General features: G+C 46.0%; 1 protein-coding gene across 9 annotated transcripts in view; it reads right to left on the reverse strand.

Moving 5' to 3' along the window:
• The window catches only part of BCL9 (BCL9 transcription coactivator), an 85,545-nt gene that overhangs the window by 18,021 nt on the left and 48,108 nt on the right, over window positions 1–19,416 (reverse strand). For 4 of the 9 annotated variants that reach the window (XM_047873132.1, XM_047873130.1, XM_047873129.1 and 1 more), the window contains exons 2-3: window positions 3,031–3,165; window positions 813–904 (exon numbers count right to left, since the gene is read on the reverse strand). The gene's annotated coding sequence lies outside the window, so the exon portion shown is untranslated. Of the gene's footprint in view, window positions 1–812; window positions 905–3,030; window positions 3,600–3,968; window positions 6,622–7,001; window positions 7,197–7,474; window positions 7,504–19,416 lie in introns of those variants that run through there. The other 5 variants (XM_047873126.1, XM_047873124.1, XM_047873127.1 and 2 more) reach the window with 5 other exon arrangements.

The following is a 19,416-nucleotide window of genomic DNA, read 5'->3' on the forward strand; positions in this document are numbered from 1 at the left end:
TCCTTACTTGCCATTCACCCTTTAACCATTTTAAACTGACTTCCACCCCCCACCCCCACCCGGATCACAGAAACCACTGTTTTGGTTAAGGTCACCACTGGCCACTTTTGTAACCTCATCGGACTCCACCTCTTAGTCTGCCAGCTGATCACCTCCTTGGAACTCTCCCCTCTCGGTTTCCAGGCCGCCACACTTCCCTGGTTTCCCTCCTGCCTCCCCAGTCGCTCTCCATCTGCGCCCTGTGCCAGCCCCTTCTCCACTCAGCCTCTACGACTCAGAGCTCCTCAGAGCTCCTCGGCACTCTTCTCTCCCCACTCTGTAAGCTCTCTCGGAGCCAATGACTCCCAATTTCCCATCTCCAGCTCAGCTGGCGCCCCGCAGACCTGCACACGCAGCCACCACCTTGGCATCTCCCTAGATGGGAGAGGAACTCTTCATCCCTCCCCGACGCACCTGCCCCTCAGTCTTCCGCACTGTGGTCAATGGCACTTTCGTCCACCCAGTCGGTTCTTGCCGGAAACACGGGAGTCATTCCCGACACGTCTCTCCCTCACCACAACCCTCCGTATGGAGTCTGAATATTTTTGCCGAATGCCTGAAATCTCGGCTTCGGGATTTCTTCTTCAGGAAGGGAAGGCAGGGGTCAAGGGTGATTTGTTTGGTCACCTCTGTGTTCCCAGCGCTTACTACAGCACCCAGCATGTGGTGTCTGCTCAAAAAATATCTGTTGAACAAAAGCCGAAGTTTTTCCCCAAGATCATCTTTCTAAGCCAGCCAGGTTCTCTAGTGCCACCATCCATCAGGCTACTCACCGAAACCCCAAGGGTCACGATACCGCAGTGCTCATCCTGGAGGTGAGGAGCTGGGGGAGTCCGGGAACCCCTTTCTCAAAGGTGACCCTCACCTGGATGAGGATGAAGAAGAAAAACTTCTAAATGGATTTAAAAAAAAATTTTTTTTACATTTATTTATTTCTGAGAGCGAGAGACAGAGCACAAGTGGGGGAGGGGCAGACAGAGGTGGGGACACAGAATCCGAAACAGGCTCCGGGCTCTGAGCTGTCAGCAGAGCCCGACGCGGGGCTCGAACTCACAAACTGTGAGATCATGACCTGAGCCGAAGTCAGACGCCCAACCGACTGAGCCACCCAGGCACCCCTAAACGGATTTTTTTTTTTAATCCACTATATCGTGTTGTCACTGAACACCTTAAGAGAAGAACAGATTTCCTATTTATTCTAGAATACTAGATTGAGAGGCTGTTGTCACCTCCCAGGTAAAGGGAATCAACTTCCAATTTTTTAAAGAGTGTGTTATCCAATCTGCAGACATCTCAAGGCCCTAGGCCTTGGGACTCTGGCTCTTCCCCAACTGCACGTTTTATTTTCAGCGACTGGTGAAATACTAAGAGCAAATAAAATCGATGTTTCTATTTTTTAAATTTCTGGGCATTTGGTAGGAGAAAAACACCCCTCCCATTTTTGCTTCTGTCCAGTCCTTGTTATTAGGTAGAAGTGAGAGCTGGCTGGGAAGGCGGGAGACACACAACTGGAGACATGATGCCAAAGGCACAGAGCGATGCAGCACAGTCCTCCCCCTTCTCAACCGGGTTCTGCATCACAAGCGTTCGGCAAGCACGGTTCACATACTTTCGGGAGAACTTGGGGCCAAACAACCTGGCCAGATGATTTCCTCTGACTGAGTGCCTACTGTGGCACAAGGCTACATTGACTTGAGCTAGGTAAGTCAATAACAAGCTACTGGTCGAGCAGGACAATTTCCAGTGTGAGTCCTTGTAAAACAGAATTAGAACCCTGAGCCTCCCCCCTTTGCCCAGATTTTATAGTTCTGAAATTGCAAGGAAGAACCAAGTTCCAGACTGTTCTAAGGCCACACTACCTCGGAATCTTTAAAAGGAGACTCTACAAGGTGGTCACAATGTTGTAAAGAAATTCACAAGTTAATCTGACCAAGCTCAGAACCACCTCTACAATTCCAATTTCCATTCCTCCAATGATCCTTTCCCACTTTCCTGCTCTAAGAAGTCAAGTTTATTACAACTATGTCATGTTTAACAAATTTCATTTCTACACTATGACCACTGCTCCATAAAAGGCAGAGTATCAAACTTAGAATGTGGAACGAAAAGGCCGCAGGATTCCATTCCTAGCTCATTCTTGACTTCTGGCATGCCAACTCCTAACAGGCTTCCTTGCAGAAAGAGTACACAACAGGAAGAACCACTCTCTCTCCAACATGTGGGGGAAAGACAACTAGGAGATAGGCATGTGCAGAAAATCTTGGTCCACACAAAATACAAACGTTGTGTTTTCATACTCGAAGGGTCAAAATGCCTCTAGTGCCCTGCAGGCCAACAAACCTTAGGCAAGCAAATAAACATTTCTACCAAACTGAAGAGTCTTGGCAAAATGTAAACATTCAAAAATGAACTTCAACCATCATTTGGAATGATGGCCACCCAAAGTAAAATGTCAGCACAGATGTCCCTTCTTTGTGAAATTCTCCGTGATTCCCAGCTACCCATAGGCATGTCCTCTGTGGCCCTTCAGCGTCATAGTCACAACACTATTACACCTTATAAACTGTATCTCTGTTATGTGGAGACACAGAGCCCCCTGAGAAAAAGGGTCATCATCTCAGCACCCGATGCCCAAGAGAAACTCGATAAATACTGAGCGATCCAAGGATTATAATGAGCTTGGGGCTTAAGTTTTGCTACCTTTGGCTTGTATTTACACAGACCAATGAAGACACGCTAAACACCTGTTTAACGTCTTCCCACCTGCCTTTCCCATGAGGTGAGCAATTGCAGAAGTCCCTGCTCACAGGAAAGTATAAGGTGACTACACTTACAGTTTAGACTTGCATTCGACTTGATGACCTTTGCCTTGGGAACTGTTACAATAATGAACAAGTGGAAGGTATAAGAGACCCTACAGAAACAGAAACAAAACTCTAAAATACTCAGAGTGAATCGCAGAAGTTACATGTTCATCATCAGGTTCTTTACCTTTCGAGATGTCCGATCTGCTCTCTCTTCTACATTGGGACACGGAAGAACTTTCCAAGAATGAGCTCTGCCTCCCAAACAGAAGGGAATTTTTAGGTCAAAGTGGAGTGACACCAGCTAGTCCCACATTGAGTCCTACAGGGACGAGAAGAATGGAGAAGTTCATACCCCAATTCACACCAACTGCAAAGAAAACCACCCATTCCCCAATGCTCTGTGGCCAACAGAGTATTTGGAAGGAGTAGTGAGAAAATAATTAGGTCAAAAATGGAGAATGAAGGCAAACCACTAAAACTCAAAATGCAAGGAGACGGAGCAGCACAGCCCAAATCCGCCCCCCTGAAGACGGGGCTGTTTCGCAAAGCAAAATCCGCCAGACGTGAAAGCCTGATGCTAATCATCGTTTTTACTTTTCTCCACAACCAAGAATAGTCACCAACAGGCTGCAAAATGAACTTTTACTTCATACCTTCTTTACGCTCTTGGATTTGGCATGATGGAGATGTCGAAAAAAATACTGCAAAGCTTTAGCTGCGAGTGGCCATAAGATCATTTAATTTTCTTTTTTTTTTTTTTAAATTTTTTTTCAACGTTTTTATTTATTTTGGGGACAGAGAGAGACAGAGCATGAACGTGGGAGGGGCAGAGAGAGAGGGAGACACAGAATCGGAAACAGGCTCCAGGCTCTGAGCCATCAGCCCAGAGCCTGACGCGGGGCTCGAACTCCCGGACTGCGAGATCGTGACCTGGCTGAAGTCGGACGCTCAACCGACTGCGCCACCCAGGCGCCCAGATCATTTAATTTTCAAAAATCAGCTGGTCTAGGGCAGGAGTCCTTAACCTGGGACCCACTGCCTCACATGGGGTCTGTGGAGAGACTTGGTGGCAGCTGTGGACTTACTGGGGGGAAACGTCCATCTTTGTTTGTACTCACTCACCTCTTCAGCAAAAGTCAGCACTGCCTTCAATTGTGAAGGGAGGTAACGACCCGTGATAGTATTAGCAACCCTGTGACTGTCACCAAGACAAACCACAGGACATTTTCATGTCACATTATACTTGCTGCAGATACTTCAACACAATATTTACTCATCCCTAGTTCAAAATTACAGTATGGTTAGAACTGCAGCTACATTTTGTTATTTAATGTGTTAGAAAGAAGCATATGTATTACTATATCATAACTGATTAACATTTTGATAACTGTTTCCATGTCATTTTTAAGTCCATGTGTTTCATTTTATGCATTTTAAAAACACAGTTCCCAAAAGAGGTCCTATATTTCATTAGCCTGCCAAAGGCGTATGTGGGACATAGGAGGTTAGGAACAAATAAAGTTGCTCTGGGACAAATAAAGTTTCTATAGACTCTAACAGCGCAGTCAACCAAGGCAGACGGACAAGTGGGTTATTCCACCAACAATATTTCATAGTTGAAGAATATTAAGGCACTATGAAGCCAAGTAACATGTCCAAGATCACACAAATTCAGGGCAGGCATCAGTCTAGGTGAGCATTCACAGCATGTATATTCCTACTCTCCATGGGGACCTCTCCTTACACTCTCTGATTGTCATCACTCTAACTTCCTCGTAAATGGAGAAGAGGTATCACCTTTCAAAAAATCAGTAGGAAACCACAACCCAGATGATAGAACAAGACAGATGCATAAGGTACTCCTTTCTGTTCCTTGATCAACTATGCTGCCATGATTGTTACAAAAGCTGAAAGTGGCCTGTTCCTGAGAGAGCAGTCTTTTAGAAGTGAGAAAAAAGTTGGGCTACATCATCTCTCATTCTCAGAAGTGTTCAAAGCAGTTTACAGATAGGCATTCACTTGTTAAGCAATGCAATGTGTTATGAGTGGTCAGGGCAGTGGGATCCCCACTTCATCAATGGGAAAACTGGAGAATAAATATGAGAGATTGGTTCAAAGTCACAGAAGTCAATGGGCCAGCTTCCTGATTCCAAGTTCATGGCTCTAACCACCATCCCAAGTCACCATGATCAAATAATTTAGTTGGTTATAATGCTTGTGAAACCTCTGTACGTTTTCCTCCCTATAAGCCAGAGAGCATTTTCTTTTGATTCACAGCAGCAGACACTTCTGAAGGCTATGGGGCAAATATCCCATAGAACAAATTCTAATGTGCATAAGTACTTTTTCACCTATGTTAGTCATCTAAAAATCGAGGTCAGGGATCCTGAGCTCAAAAGCCAAGTTACATACAACTTGCCTTCTAAGAAGAGACCAGTGTGGAATCGTTCCTTCACCTTTTAGTCAATGACCTCCTTACCAACCTACCATATCTTGTGGAACTATTATCATCTAACATTCAACACTGTTACTACAAAATAGCATTATAATGGTTCAATTATAGATCCTAGGTCCTAAAACTGTGAGATGTCACCCCAGCCCCAACTTTGCCTTAGATTTTCTCTTTTTATTCAAACCACCTATTACTGGAATCCTCATTCTTCAAAGCATCCTTACATCATCTAACTTGTCCTTTCATGAACTCATCTGTCTTTAATAGCTTGGGTCTTTTTTCCATAGTTAGTAAGCATGTCTTTCTTACATTTGTACTTAGGACCAAAACGTTATTCGCAGTAGCATTAATCTCTTGCTAAAATCCCGAACCACTAGTACCAAGACAAAAAACCAAAATCAACAGGGCAATCATGTTGCACAATCTCCATGCAGAGTCAAACTCACACATGACTGTTACCCACCCATAACCTTTTGCCCCTCCCAGGCCCTACCTCTCAACTATTTTACTACTCATCCTTCCTACCTGCTACTTCGGACTCATCATTTTGTGCTCTGTGCACAAGAGTCCAAATCTCTGGTCTAAGAATGAACACTTAATTCTCGAATATTTCAAATGCTAGTTATCCACCACACATCACTGATCAAAATGTATCTCTTTACACAGCCACCGAATCACTTTCCCACTGAAGTCACGGCCAGGGAGCAATCCATGTTTGCCTTAACCGAAGACTAACTTTGCACCAATTCCATCCCACCTTAGAGTCTCTCTCCACCAAGAGATACTTATGCCTATTTCTCTACCTTGTCCAGTAACTTTATTCATCCCTAACTGGACTAGAATTTAGGCTCTAAGTCCTTCCTCTCTATCACAGACCAGGGGGCCCTTGGAAGACAGATTTGAGGCCTCCTCCTTCAGGCTTGGGAGCCACCAGGTAAGGCCCCCAGCAACAATATTACAGGCCTCTGGCCCTTCCCTCTGAACATAATAACCAACCCTGCTGTTGTTCTCCTTAGGATATCTCCATTTCACCAGGCTCACCCAACACTAACCAGTGACATCTTAATAGTCTTTGCAACTTTCAAAGGTCAATGACTAGGGCTCCACTTTGGAAATCACTCTTGTGTCCACGACCCCCACAATGACTCAGTGACCTAGACATCACCACCTCACCTACTGGAGCCCTTTACTACTCATACATGCTTCTTAGCTTTCACTTCCCCTCACCCTTCAACAAGTCACTGGCCTGCAAAGTCCCCTTTACCTCTCTATCCACCTCCGGGGTCTTACAGACCCCACCAAACTCAACCCGAATTCCCTTATTTAGCTCTCCATCTCCCCCCTCCAAAGCCCCACCATCCCCGGACCTTGGGACCGTCCCATCTCCTCGTTCAGCCTCTCCAAACACTGCTTGGGACACAACCTCTGAAAAATCGAGGGATGCCGCGGTCTCTTCCCACTGCTCAGTGAGCGGTGGGCAAAGGACGTCCCCCCTCCTCCCCCACAGGTTTCTCCAGACTCAACTCACTAAATCCGCAACCTCGACCCCCGCCCCTTTTCTCCCCTCCCCCCCAACCCCTTCGGCTCTTCGCGGCTGTGGCCACCCCTGCCCCCAAACCGGCTCAAAACACGCGGACCCGGCCCCCCCACACCCCTGACTCCGGCCCTTCCCCTCCCCCTCCCCCCCCCGAGGTGCCACTTACCCCCGAGGCGGGAGTGGGGGAGGGGAGAGGAGGAGCGGAGTAGGGGAGGAGGTTTCGGTCCGGGGCGGCTCTCAGCCCCGGGGGGCCGGGGCCGGGGCCAGCGGCAGCGGAGGCGCAGCGTCTCCCCCCGGCGGCGGCAGCGGCGGCGGCGGCGCCGTCCCACTCCCGCAGGCACACATAGGCTCCATTGTCCGCCGGCGCCTCCCCCTTTCCGGCTCCCCCCTCCCGGTCCCGCCCCTTCCCCCTCCCCTCGGCCCTCCCCCAGCCGCACCGCGCCACGAAAGGTACCGCCGGCCCCGCCTCGGACGCGAGCGGAGAAGTGCCCCCTCCCCCGGCCCCGGCGTCCCGCCCGGCGGGGGACTGGGGACTGCCCCTCCCCGCCTCGGCGCTGGGCCCGCCGCCGGGAAGGGCCCGCCCCCCTCCGAGGGAATGTCACTTGTTCCCCCTCCCGGAACGCGCGCGATGGTACCAACCCAGCCGCTTCCTCCTCCCCTTCCCCGGCCTTCCCGGAGAGGCACCGCCCCCAGCGCCCCGCCCACCAAGTAGCCTCGCCTCCTCGACCCCGCCCCTCCCCGGAACATTTTACTATGGGACCGCCCACCGCCAGCACCACCTCCTGTTTTGCATGGGCACGCCCACGGGGTCCCCGCCCCGGTTCGTCACCCGGCCAGAGGTGACGCCTACTCCCCACCTTAAAGCGGCAGAGCCCTGTTTCTCAACTGAAAGCACCTCCCCAAGGGCCGGTGGGGTGGGAGGTGCGGCCGGGGAGGGTCTCTTCTTTCCCCGAGCCGTCCTCCGCGCGCACACACTCACCCGGACCTCCCCACCGCCTGCTGCAGCACCGGGGAGCAACCCCAGGGGACCAGTAAAGGCACGGAGGGGGGCAGGGCAGCGTGGAATTTGGCCATCTTTGACAGAAACGAATTGGAAGCTGCCAAAGGAAGGGGTCTTTCCCTCCCTCTTCCCTGCTGCCCTGGTCCCGGCCTAGTCGTCAGTCTTCAAGGCGACCCCCTCACACCTCCAGGATGCCACTAGCGCAGGTCCCGCGTCTTCACCTCTCAATCTGTGCACTGCATTAGCGGTTGCCTGCTTTCTCCCCTCCCAGGGGAGCAGGCCCCTCTTGGGGTTGCACTCTCCCCCACCCTCTCCAAAGCCGACTCTCGCCCGGGTCCTGCAGACGCGATGGCTGGTGCCGGGTCTCTCCTTCCACGTCCTGCCCAGCCCAGCCCAGCCCAGCCCCGCTCGCGCGTCGCAACCTGGTGCCCTAGAGGACTTAATGCCCAGATCCTCGAATGGCTTCACAACCGCTTTTTGATCGAAGTATCGCTCCCCTGATTTTTCGGGAGGCCTGTGCTTTGGAGGGCTCGAAGCCCAGGCATCCCGGCACTGTCCCCTGTGGAGTGGGAAGGTAACCCCTTAGATTGCACTTTTTCTCAGAAGGAAAAATGACGGCATCCTGGTGAGCGCATGTTGCTGAATAAAGCTCAGATTAAGGCTACTCCTGTTTTATCTTTGTGGCCCTCGTTGCTGCCGTGACCAACTGTTATTACAGACACGTCTACTCCACAGTCCTCCCGGGAACACACTGTTGTTACATCTCTGTATTTGTGCTTTGAGGAATCTTGGTCTAAGATGTTTCTCTGCAACTTCGTGCACTGGCCCTACAGCCTTTCTGAATCAGTTAAGTGAAGACTGCCTATGTTACAATGAATGTACTGCCTAGTCTCCCTGAAGAAAGAGGGGCAACATGGCCAAGAGAAATAGATAAATTTTCTTCTGTTTTTGCTTCTACCACCCATAGTTTTAACCAGGATGCTTAATTCTGTAGTCAGTTTCCCTGTCTACAAAGTAGGAAACCTACCCTGGGGCAATCTTTTAACTAATGGTGCTGGTTGTAAAGGAGAACCCTGAATGATGAAGCTTTGGAAACCACTTAGAAGTCTTGGGTGGTCATGTAAGTTTCTATTCCGTGTCTCCCCAGCCTAGATCCTTTGAAAACCTGTTTTTTCATAGCAAGATGTTTTCTCTTTGTCTTCCATTATGACTAAGGATATAAATAAAGAAAAAAAGACAATAGTATGTTTAAACAATACAAAGCTGGGAAGCCTGGGGGCTCAGTCGGTTAAGCGGCTGACTTCGGCTCAGGTCATGATATCACGGTCCGTGAGTTCCAGCCCCGCATCAGGCTCTGTGCTGACAGCTCAGAGCCTGGAGCCTGTTTCGGATTCTGTGTCTCCCCCTCTCTCTGACCCTCCCCCGTTCATGCTCTGTCTCTCTCTGTCTCAAAAATAAATAAAAGTTAAAAAAAATTTAAAAAAAAATACAAAGCTAAGATCAATTGAAGGATTCCAAATGAGAAACAATTAAAATGCTTTTCTGTCAAGTTTTGGAGGTAGGTGAGAACCTCTATAAAAAGAAGACAGGGGGGAAAAGTAAGGTATGCACTTGTGAAAAGACAGCTAAAACCAGGAATACGCAAGAAACATTTGGGATTGCAAATGTAGGTGGAAAGAAGGGATTTACAGAAGGTACCTGTAAGAGAAAACCATTACTAAAATAAGCTCCTGGGTGGGGTGTTCCAGGCCTGATCATTTCTATTCAAAGTCAAGCTCACTATAACAATAATACATACAAAAAAGTCTTAACCGTTTCACTAGGCATTACGCCCTCAACTTTATGTGTCAAAATTCAAATTATTTACTGAACCAGAAGAAAAATGTAAATGAATACTAAATGTGCAACACTAGGGTAACGGAGCAATATATTAAGAATAACGTGTGCTAAAAGTCATGAAATCGAAAGGTTAGAGTCTCCATAGTAATGTTAAATTACCTGCATTGCACATGGGATTGAAATGCATTTAAAAATATTATTTATTCTATCAAATAGTTTATTTTACTAGAATTTTTGTCTTCTGAATTTTCTAACTTCCATTCATTTCCATCTCACTTGAGAAATAATTCTATTTTGCTGTATAGAGATCTAGCATGCTGTATATACATAAATACTAATGGATGATGATGGAATCATTTTTAAAAGCATCCTATAAATAAAAGCTTCAAACTATTTCTGCTCCTCTCGAAATTTTAAGATAAATCATTTTTAATCCAAATGGTTAACAATGTTAAAAACTGAGGCTTTTGACACTGAAGAGACCTGGGTTTGTTGTTGTTGTTGTTGTTTCCTTTTTGAAATTTGCTTCTCATAATGATGATAAAGCACTGACTCTGATGTAAACATGGATGGTATAAATTTGGCCTGTTAGTTCTTCAACTATTCACAGTATCTTTTATTTAAGTTTGACTCCCGTCTTTTTTTTTTTTTTAACCTGTAAATTCCGCTTTCAAAATGTTTTTGTTCCCCCAGCTCTTGATAAACTTAGACTGAAATTTTAAGGTTGGAAAGAACCCCCTTCTGTTTTACAGAGGTGAATTCTAAGACATAGACGTTTAATGACTTGCCAAGATTATACCCATTTTTAGGGAGTAGAATTGAAGTCCAACACTCTTCAGCACTGTTCTAACTGCCAAGCGTTGTTCATTCCTACTAATATTTATCATTGTAGAAGAGAACATGAAGTTCTACCTCGGGATGTTGGAAGTAAGACTCAGAAAGGCTGAGCCCACTCAGCCAGCTGGTGCTAGGGCTTTCAGAGGCCCTAACAAATTCTTGCCTTGGTCAAAGCCCTCAGTTTGTCTAGTTTCCTGCTGTTTATACTGTTTCTTACCGATTCATCTACTCCATTGTCCAAACCAAAACAGGCAAGGTTCAACCCCAAAGGAATACTACCAAGAGAGTCATTTGTGACTGAAAATGAAGGGTTAGGATGGAATGGTGTCTTAACCTTTGTAGTTTACTGCCCAATGCTGTAATAAAATACCCAGCAGGCAATTTCTTTGCTAGGGTGCCCATGAAGGAGAATCAAATCTCCCTAACCCAGCTTTCACCAGTCCATTTAAGTCAATGGGGAGTCTCAGAGCTTCATCCCTACTGGGAAAACTTAGGGCTAAGTGTCTCTTTTGTAAGGAAGAAATCAATATTCCCACCTCCTTACTTCTGGCCACTCCACCTGGGGACACTGGCACTTGAATGTGAGTGTGGGTCTTGCTCTTTGTCACCACAGACCTGCTGTCCACAATCTGGGAATTAGAAGCATCCTCTCTGTGAAAGCTCTGACAGATCTGTGATGTGACGCTCAGATTCTTTGAAAAATTACCATCGATGTTTCCCTTTTATTTTTCATACTCAGACCTGTGTGGTTGTGTCTCCTAACCTCATGTCTGCCATCTAAAGGTCAAGCCTTGTGACTTTCAGCCTGCTATTTCCTTCCGGAGCCCCGCATGACTGATATATAAATGCTGATCCTCGGGGTGCCTGGGTGGCTCAATCGGTTAAGTGCCCAGTCTCTTGATTTGGGCTCAGGTCATGATCTCACTCAAGGATCCAGCCCTGAGTCAGGCCTGAGTCAGCCCTGCTGACACTGTGGAGGCTGCGTGGGAATCCCTCTCTCTCTCCCTCTCTCTCTTCCCCACCCCTGCTTGTGCTCTCTCTCTCTCTCTCTCAAAAATAAATAAATAAACATTTAAAAAATAAAATATAAATGCTGACCTTCTTCCCCAGTCTTTGGACCGCAGTCCATCATAGCTTAACGAGAAACACGTGGGATGTTCTAGGTGCTCCAATCATGTCTCCCCAAATCTCTTCATCTTCATTCCAGTCCTTCACATCTGCCATTATAGACCCACAACCTTTTTCCTCTTTAATTGCCATTAATTTCTTGTTTCATTTTGTTCTTCACCTCTTTCCCAGCAATAATTCTAAGTATTTCTACTACTTCATTTCATTTTCTTCTCCCAGACATATCTCTAGAAATGCTGCCCTTCAGATACACCTATTTTATTTCTCCTGGGTTTCCACCTTCCGAGCTGGAGGCCTCCCACTTCCCACAATCACCCTCTCCCTGGCTTCTCTGGAACTGCAACTGGACCACACCTCCATGGTTTGCATCCAGGTTGCTCTCATGTGCCACGATGCCTTTCTGGAGTGCCTGGCCACCCATTGTTCCAATAGTGAAAATGCCTAATCTGTTTGTTTCCACTCCTGGGCTGCCAGACATTATTAGAAAAAAAACCCACAAAACCGAGAAAGTGGGTCCCAGCCAACATTTAGGCGATAGAGCTTCAACTGAACTTTGTTACCATTTACTCGGCAATTCTTCTATGTATCGTCATCACCTCCTATAACACTTCCTGCAACAATTATCCCAAATTTTATCCACTACTCCTCCTACATTGCAAGACCTACCTTGTCATCTCACCCCACCTCTAAAGGAGTTTTTTTTTTTTTTTTAAATTTTTTTTTTCAACGTTTATTTATTTTTGGGACAGAGAGAGACAGAGCATGAACAGGGGAGGGGCAGAGAGAGAGGGAGACAAGAATCGGAAACAGGCTCCAGGCTCTGAGCCATCAGCCCAGAGCCCGACGTGGGGCTCGAACTCACGGACCGCGAGATCGTGACCTGGCTGAAGTCGGACGCTTAACCGACTGCGCCACCCAGGCGCCCCCCTAAAGGAGTTTTTTACTTGGTTATTTCTCTTCCGTCTACTTCGCCTTTGCTTTAGTATCTCAGTAAAATCTTTCTTACTCCAACACTCTTCTTCCCTTTTCTTTTTATTCGCAATTTATCCAAAGGGTAACCTACATTCTCACCACCCGTTTTCCTCCTCTATAATTAACCCAAGCGTTCTACTAGAATTCTCTTCAACATGGCCAAACCTAAACGCCCAAAGCATCCAATGAATATCATTTCCTTTCTGAATCTCTCATAGTTTGAACCGCAAGATAGAATGTTATTCTGATTTTGTCTCCCCCACCACACCCCCAATTTTATTGAGATGTAATTGACACATAACATTGTATAAGTTTAAGGTATACAATAACATACTTTGATGTATGTATGTACTGTGAGATGATTACCACACTATGAGTAGTTACCATCCATCACCTCACATAGTTATAATTTTTTTGTGTGTAATGAGAACTTTTAAGATCTATTCTCTCAGCAACTTCAAATATACAATACAGTATTGTTGACTATAGTCACTACATTCCCAGAACTGATTCATCTTACAACTGGAAGTTTGTACCTTTTGAACACCTTCACCCATTTCCCCCCGACCCCCTACTTCCTGCCTCTGGTAACCACCAATCTGTTCTGTTCTTGTAAGTTTGGGTTTTTTTTTAAGATTCTGCATATAAATGAGATCATACAGTATTTCTCTCTCTCTGACTTATTTTACTCAGCATAATGCCCTCAAGTTTCATACACGTTTTTGCAAATGGCAGGGTTCTTTCTTTTTTATGGCTGAATAATACACCACTGTACATATATAACACATTTTTTAATCCATTCATCCGTTGATGGACACTTAGATCATTTCCATGTCTTGGCTATTGTAATTAGTGGTGCAGCTGTCTCTTGAGACAGTGATTTCACTTCCTTCACATAGATACCTAGAGGTCTGTCTCCTTTATTGATTTAAATTCCTCTTTTTGTCTCCTAATTGTGAATGTTCCTTAAAGTCCTTGCTTCTTTAATCTTTCCCCTCTCCAAGTCTCCGTAAGATGCCTCTCTCACTCTTCTAACTACAGCCATTGCCCCTTTGCAGAGGACCAACACATCCTAGGGCCTTTGAGCTTAAATCCTGAGTTTCTGTCTACTCAGCCTGCCTATCTACAATCAACTCAACATGTCAAAAAACAAACTCACCATCTTTCAAAATTAAGTCTCACCTCTGAATTTACTATCTTTAACTCATGCTCAAAACTTTGGCGTAACCCTGACTCAAAATCTCCATCCATCTATCTCTTCTCAGTCACCAGTGTCCACAAATTCCTCCTTAAATCAATTTCTTGTTTTCTGGTCCCAACTTGGGCCTGCTGTAATAGCCTCCAAATAGTCATTCCAGCCTCTAGCCTCTCCCTTTGTCAGTCAGTTCTCCACGCTCCTTCCAGATAGGTCTTCCTAAAAGACTTGTTTATATATATTACAGTTCATGCAGTGTCTATTCCTGTCTGATTACTTTAGCCCTACTGGTTCTTCTGGGCTCAACTAGGGCTCCTCTACCCTAAGATCTCAATGGTGTGGTGCGACAGGAACAATATTGCCTTTAGAGTCATCTGGACCTGGGTTTGATGGAATGTTGGACTACAGTTTACTAACCAAGTAACTTCAAAATGAAGAAAAAGAAATGTTCTTTTCTTTCTCATCCATTATAGAAGGAGGTGTTTATATCTCCAATTTTAGAACATAGCATGGATATGCAAACTTTTAACACCCTGTACCTTTTAAGGTAGTTCCTAGTCTTGCCCTATATCTGGAGAACAAAATCATATACCTCTCTGTGTTTTGCAATCATTTAGTCATTGCTATATTTACTGAGCAGCTACTAAGTGCTGGGCATCTTGGTGGGGGGGGGCGCACAAATATGAATCAGGTATCAAATTTTGTCCTCAAAGTCTAATCAGACTTATACAGATGATTCATTCATTTAAAAAGGGGGGAGGGAAGGGTTCAGTAAGTGCCAGGTATTGTGCAAAGCACCAAAGATTCAAGTAAGTATACGACAAGTCCCCTCATGTTGGGACCTGGGATCAATCTAGTTAAGAATACTGACAAGTGAACCTTTATAATCAAGTATAATAAATGCTAGGAAATGGATAAATACCAGGTGTCCGGGGCACACAGAAGAGAGGCATCTACTCCACACAAGAGAGTCACGGAATGCAACCAGACCTGAGCAGAATCTCAAAGAACGCGTAGGAGTCAGCCCAGCAAAGGACTCAGCAATGTGCAACGGCTCAGCTGTGTGACAGTGTATATAAATAACCACAATACAAGATAGAAAGTAATAAATAAGTGGCAGAGCAGAGGCAAAAAGTAAAATGGCAATCAGAGGAGATATATTATCCGGGGGCTGGGTGAGATGAGCAAAAAATGCATCATGGAAGTGGAGGCATTTGAGACTACCCAAAGGGGGCAGCAGGCAGGTTGATTCAGGTCCGCAGTGGGGCTAAATCAATGTCTTCTCCACATTCTATGCAGCACCCTCGCACAATGGCACCACACCTTGTCTGCTGCCACGAGGATGACGATGATGATGATGGTGTCTAAGTCTTGCTCATAAAGTTGGCTCTTCTGATTTCCTAGAATGCTTGTAAGGGGAGACTGAAGATTCAGCAGAGCCATTTCTGGGTAGAGGGGCCCTCCATCAGACTGCCCGGGGTTGAATTCCACCATCAGAGTTGTGTGATCTTAGAAAAATTACTTAACCTCTCTAGGGTTTCGTCTTTTCTTTCATAAAGTGGAGCGATGCTAATATTTTCCTCCCAGGGTAGCGTGAGGAATAAATGAGTGCCCACATGTAGACATGTAGGACTAGTGCCTGGCACATAGTAAGTCCCCCGTAAATGTTGGTTATTACTACATTTCATCATCTCTGGGTTATCCACAATGGGACTGGCTTTAGGGGGAGATTTTAGGAGCACTGAGAAGGTTACCTCCTCAATACCTCACTTATTCTCACATTTAAATTTCCCTCACTGGGATCTCTTCAACTCTCCTAACACACTCCTTTAAACTCTGCCATTAGAAATTCATACCTTTGGATTTAAGATGTCCCTTCCCCAAGCCCTTGGGAAGGGTAACACAACAAATTATTTTAATAATTTATCTGGCCAGACCTCTGTCCTCCTTAACTGTTAACTGTATGGAGGGAATGTTGTGGAGAAGAAAGGAAAAACTAATTCTGGAGTTTGGAGAACCTTCCCAAAAATTAAAGCCAGGAGATGCTCAGAGGGCTTTCTGAAGGCAGTAGGTCCTCTGGGATTAGGGGAGGGGTCGGATTGGACAGAGATGCCAAGATGTAACAGTGAAAACAAAAACAAGGTCATTTGTGTCAGTAAAAACAAGCTTTGCTAACTTAACAGACAATGCTGACCTTGACTTGGGGACTCTCCACTTTCTCTACTCTGTGTTTCAGAATAAATAATTTCACTCAGGATCAAAGTTGAATCATATCAATGAAGAACACTATCAAAAAAGGTGATCATGTGCTCGCTTCGGCAGCACATATACTAAAAAAGGTGATCAAAAAAACCCTGGTTTTAAAATTTCATAATGACTTTTACATGTTTGCTTTCTTAGTTATTGTTTATCAATGAGAAGTTAAATTAACACTTATTATGCATTTTAGTGCCAAATTAAATCGAGTGAGAATTTCAGTAGAAGGTGAAGAAATAGTCCTTGTCATGAACCTTACAGTTCAGTTGGGAAAACACAAAAAGTTTAGTAACAATTAATTCCTAAATTGTGTTACAGACATGACAGACAGGAAACAAACTCGACTTTGGTGGGGGGCGGGGGCGGGGTGGAAAACAATAAGTAGAGTCTGGAGCAATCATCTGCAGCACCAGAAGTTGAACTAGGCCTTGAATAGGATTTGAGCAGTTCCAGGTGGGGATAGTGACCCAGGAGGGAGAGACAAGGAGCCAAGCAAGAGGCTGAAAGGAGAACAGTGTATGTGTGGACAGAAAACGATAATAGTAATGGTGATTACAAGCCAACACGACCGCTGCCTTTACTTAGTATTTGGTATATGCATGTGCCAGGCAATAGTCTAAGGACTATATTTATATCGTCTCTTATAATACACACAACGACCCCACGAAGTATGGGGTCATTTTACAGTTGAGGGGTCAGATACTTTGAGAGATAAGTCACTGTCCTAAAATCATGTAGTTTAAGTGGGAGCTGAGATTGAAACCCGAGTGGGAGCTGAGATTAAAACCCAAGTCATTCTGAGGTGAAAGCAGGTGTTGGGTGCAGGGACAAATGCAACTGAATAAATAGGGTAGGAGTTCATTACACAGAACACAATAGTGAAGCATGCACGAATGATAACACCGTTAAAAAAACGAAAAAGCCACCCTTTACCAAACGCTGCTTACGGAATAGGCACCTTCCTTACAGCATCATCCAGAATGGGATTTATAGTTACACCCATTTTACAGATAAGAAAATCAAAATGGTAAGGTTGAATGACTTGGCCAAGCCTCGTGGCTGTTACATAGCACACAGTTCAGATTCGAACACTAGGCCAGCAGCAAAGCCTGTGTTCCCGCTGCTTTTCCCGCCTGCCTCCCTCCTTGAGCACGGGAAAAACTGGGTAAAAATAACACTACTGCAATTTGCATGGCATTCTCCAAAGCCTTTTCATACTCGCAGCCACACCTGATCCTTATGATAGCCATGTGCTAGGTTTGGAAGAAACCTGCATCATAATGAATAATAATAATAATAGTCATAACAATAATTAAAATAATAATATTACAGGGCACCTGAGTGTCTCAGTCAGTTAAGCGTCTGACTTCAGCTCAGGTCATAATCTCATGGTTCATGAGCTCGAGCCCCGCGTCTGGCTCTGTACTGACAACTCAGAGCCTGGAGCCTACTTCAGATTCTGTGTCTCCCTCTCTCTCTGCCCTCCCCTGCTCACACTCTGTCTCTTTCTCTCTCAAAGATAAATAAACATTAAAAAAAATTAAAGTAATAATATTAGGCAGCACTGAGTGTTCCCCATACCACCGGCACTGTGCGGAGGGCTTTACTTGGATTGTATGGTTGGCTTACGGCAACCCTATAAGATAGGCTCTATTATCAATCTTACCTCGCACATGAAGAAACCATGGCTCATAGAGGTTAAATAACTTCATGAAGGAGGCTGGCCTCAGAGAAGTTGCAGAACTCATACAAGGTCATGTGACAGTTAAGTGTGATTCCTGGACGAGGGCACAGCTCCCCTGGTTCCACATCCACGCACACCCTTTGTATGTTACTCTTCTAACAATCTGCAGCTCCAGGAAGGAAGGTAGACCCACAGCGGGCCAGGAGAGCAGATGGAAGGCTGCAGAAATTTCGGTGTGAGGTGATGCAGACCCAGAGAGGGTAACATAAAGGTGAATGAAAAGGCGCCACCTGAGGAAGGCTAGAGTAGCTCATTGCTGAAGCGTGTGAACGTAAGAGGAAGGAAAAGAGTTCCAGTTTGGTTTCTAGCCTAAAATGGGGGGGGGGGAAGTGGTGGGGTTGGTGGGGGTGGGGGGAGCACTGTGGTCAGAAAGGGGGGGCACGTAGTTCAAAACCGACGCTGGTCCACAGTGAGACGTACTACATGTCACCCAGGGGCAGCCATGAGAGAAAAGACAGGCGACATCAAGTGTTGCAAGAACGGCGGGGGGCACTGCACGTTGCTGGGGGAAACGGAAAATGGTGCCGCCACCTTCAAAAACAGTTTGGTAGTTCCCTAAAAAGTTAAACGTAAGTTGACCATATGACCCAGCAGCCGTTCCACCTCTAGGTGTCTAGCTAAGGGAAAGAAAAACAGGTCCACACAGACTTGTGTGTGAATGTTCTATAGCAGCATTATTCTAACAGCCAAAACGCGGAAATAATCCAAATGTCTATCAACCGATGCGCGGATAAATAAAATGTGGTGCGTTCCTCAGCAATAAAAAGGAATGGGGTACTGACACACACTATAACATGGCTAGCCGTACCTCAAAATCGCTACACAAAGGGAAAGAAGTCGGGCGCACAAGGACTGTAGCCTGCATCATCCCCTCTATACGCAATGTCCTGGAAAAGGCAAATCTATAGAGACAGAAAGCAGATTAGTGGCAAGGAAAAGGCACACAAGAGGAAAGAAAGGTGTCGCGGACAAAACCTTTGGTGTCACTACCATTCGGGGCAGGGATGATGCTTTGCCTTGGTTGATAGGGTGCTCACTCTGGTAGCCACGTGTCCCACTAATATTAAAATTTACTTATATTCCCTAAGCTTGCACCCCCCACCCCCACCCCGGAGAACAGAGGTCTGTGCCCCAAGTCACGGCAAACGGCAGGGTCGGTCTGTGTGGGGGAAAATTGCCTCTACGTGACTAAAACACACAAGGAGAGTGGGAATGGACTGAACGTGTTCCCTGCATTTGGCTGCTAAAAAGAGAACTGCACAAACACTTTCACCCAAATTAGAAATAACATCAGCATTAGGGAGTGCGGTGTTTCAAGAGCAATGATATTTCACTTAGTCACTAACCAACACCCGGGGTGGATATCATGCTGGATCACCCCCCGGGAATCAGGCTTTTTGGCCTCCATGTGGACTTCTGACTTCAGAAGGAGCCAGCAGTGATTTTCGGGGAAACTTCAACTGCTTTCCCCAGGATGCAGCGACCCCGGGGCGCCTGGCTGGCTGGCTCAGCCGGTTGAGTGAGTGCCCCTCCGGGCTCTTGATTTCAGTCCAGGTCATAATCCCAGGGTCCTGGGATAGAATCCCGTGTGGGGCTCCATGCTGAGCATG

Source organism: Prionailurus viverrinus, chromosome C1 (genome assembly GCF_022837055.1).
Source record: "Prionailurus viverrinus isolate Anna chromosome C1, UM_Priviv_1.0, whole genome shotgun sequence".
NCBI lineage: Eukaryota > Metazoa > Chordata > Mammalia > Carnivora > Felidae > Prionailurus > Prionailurus viverrinus.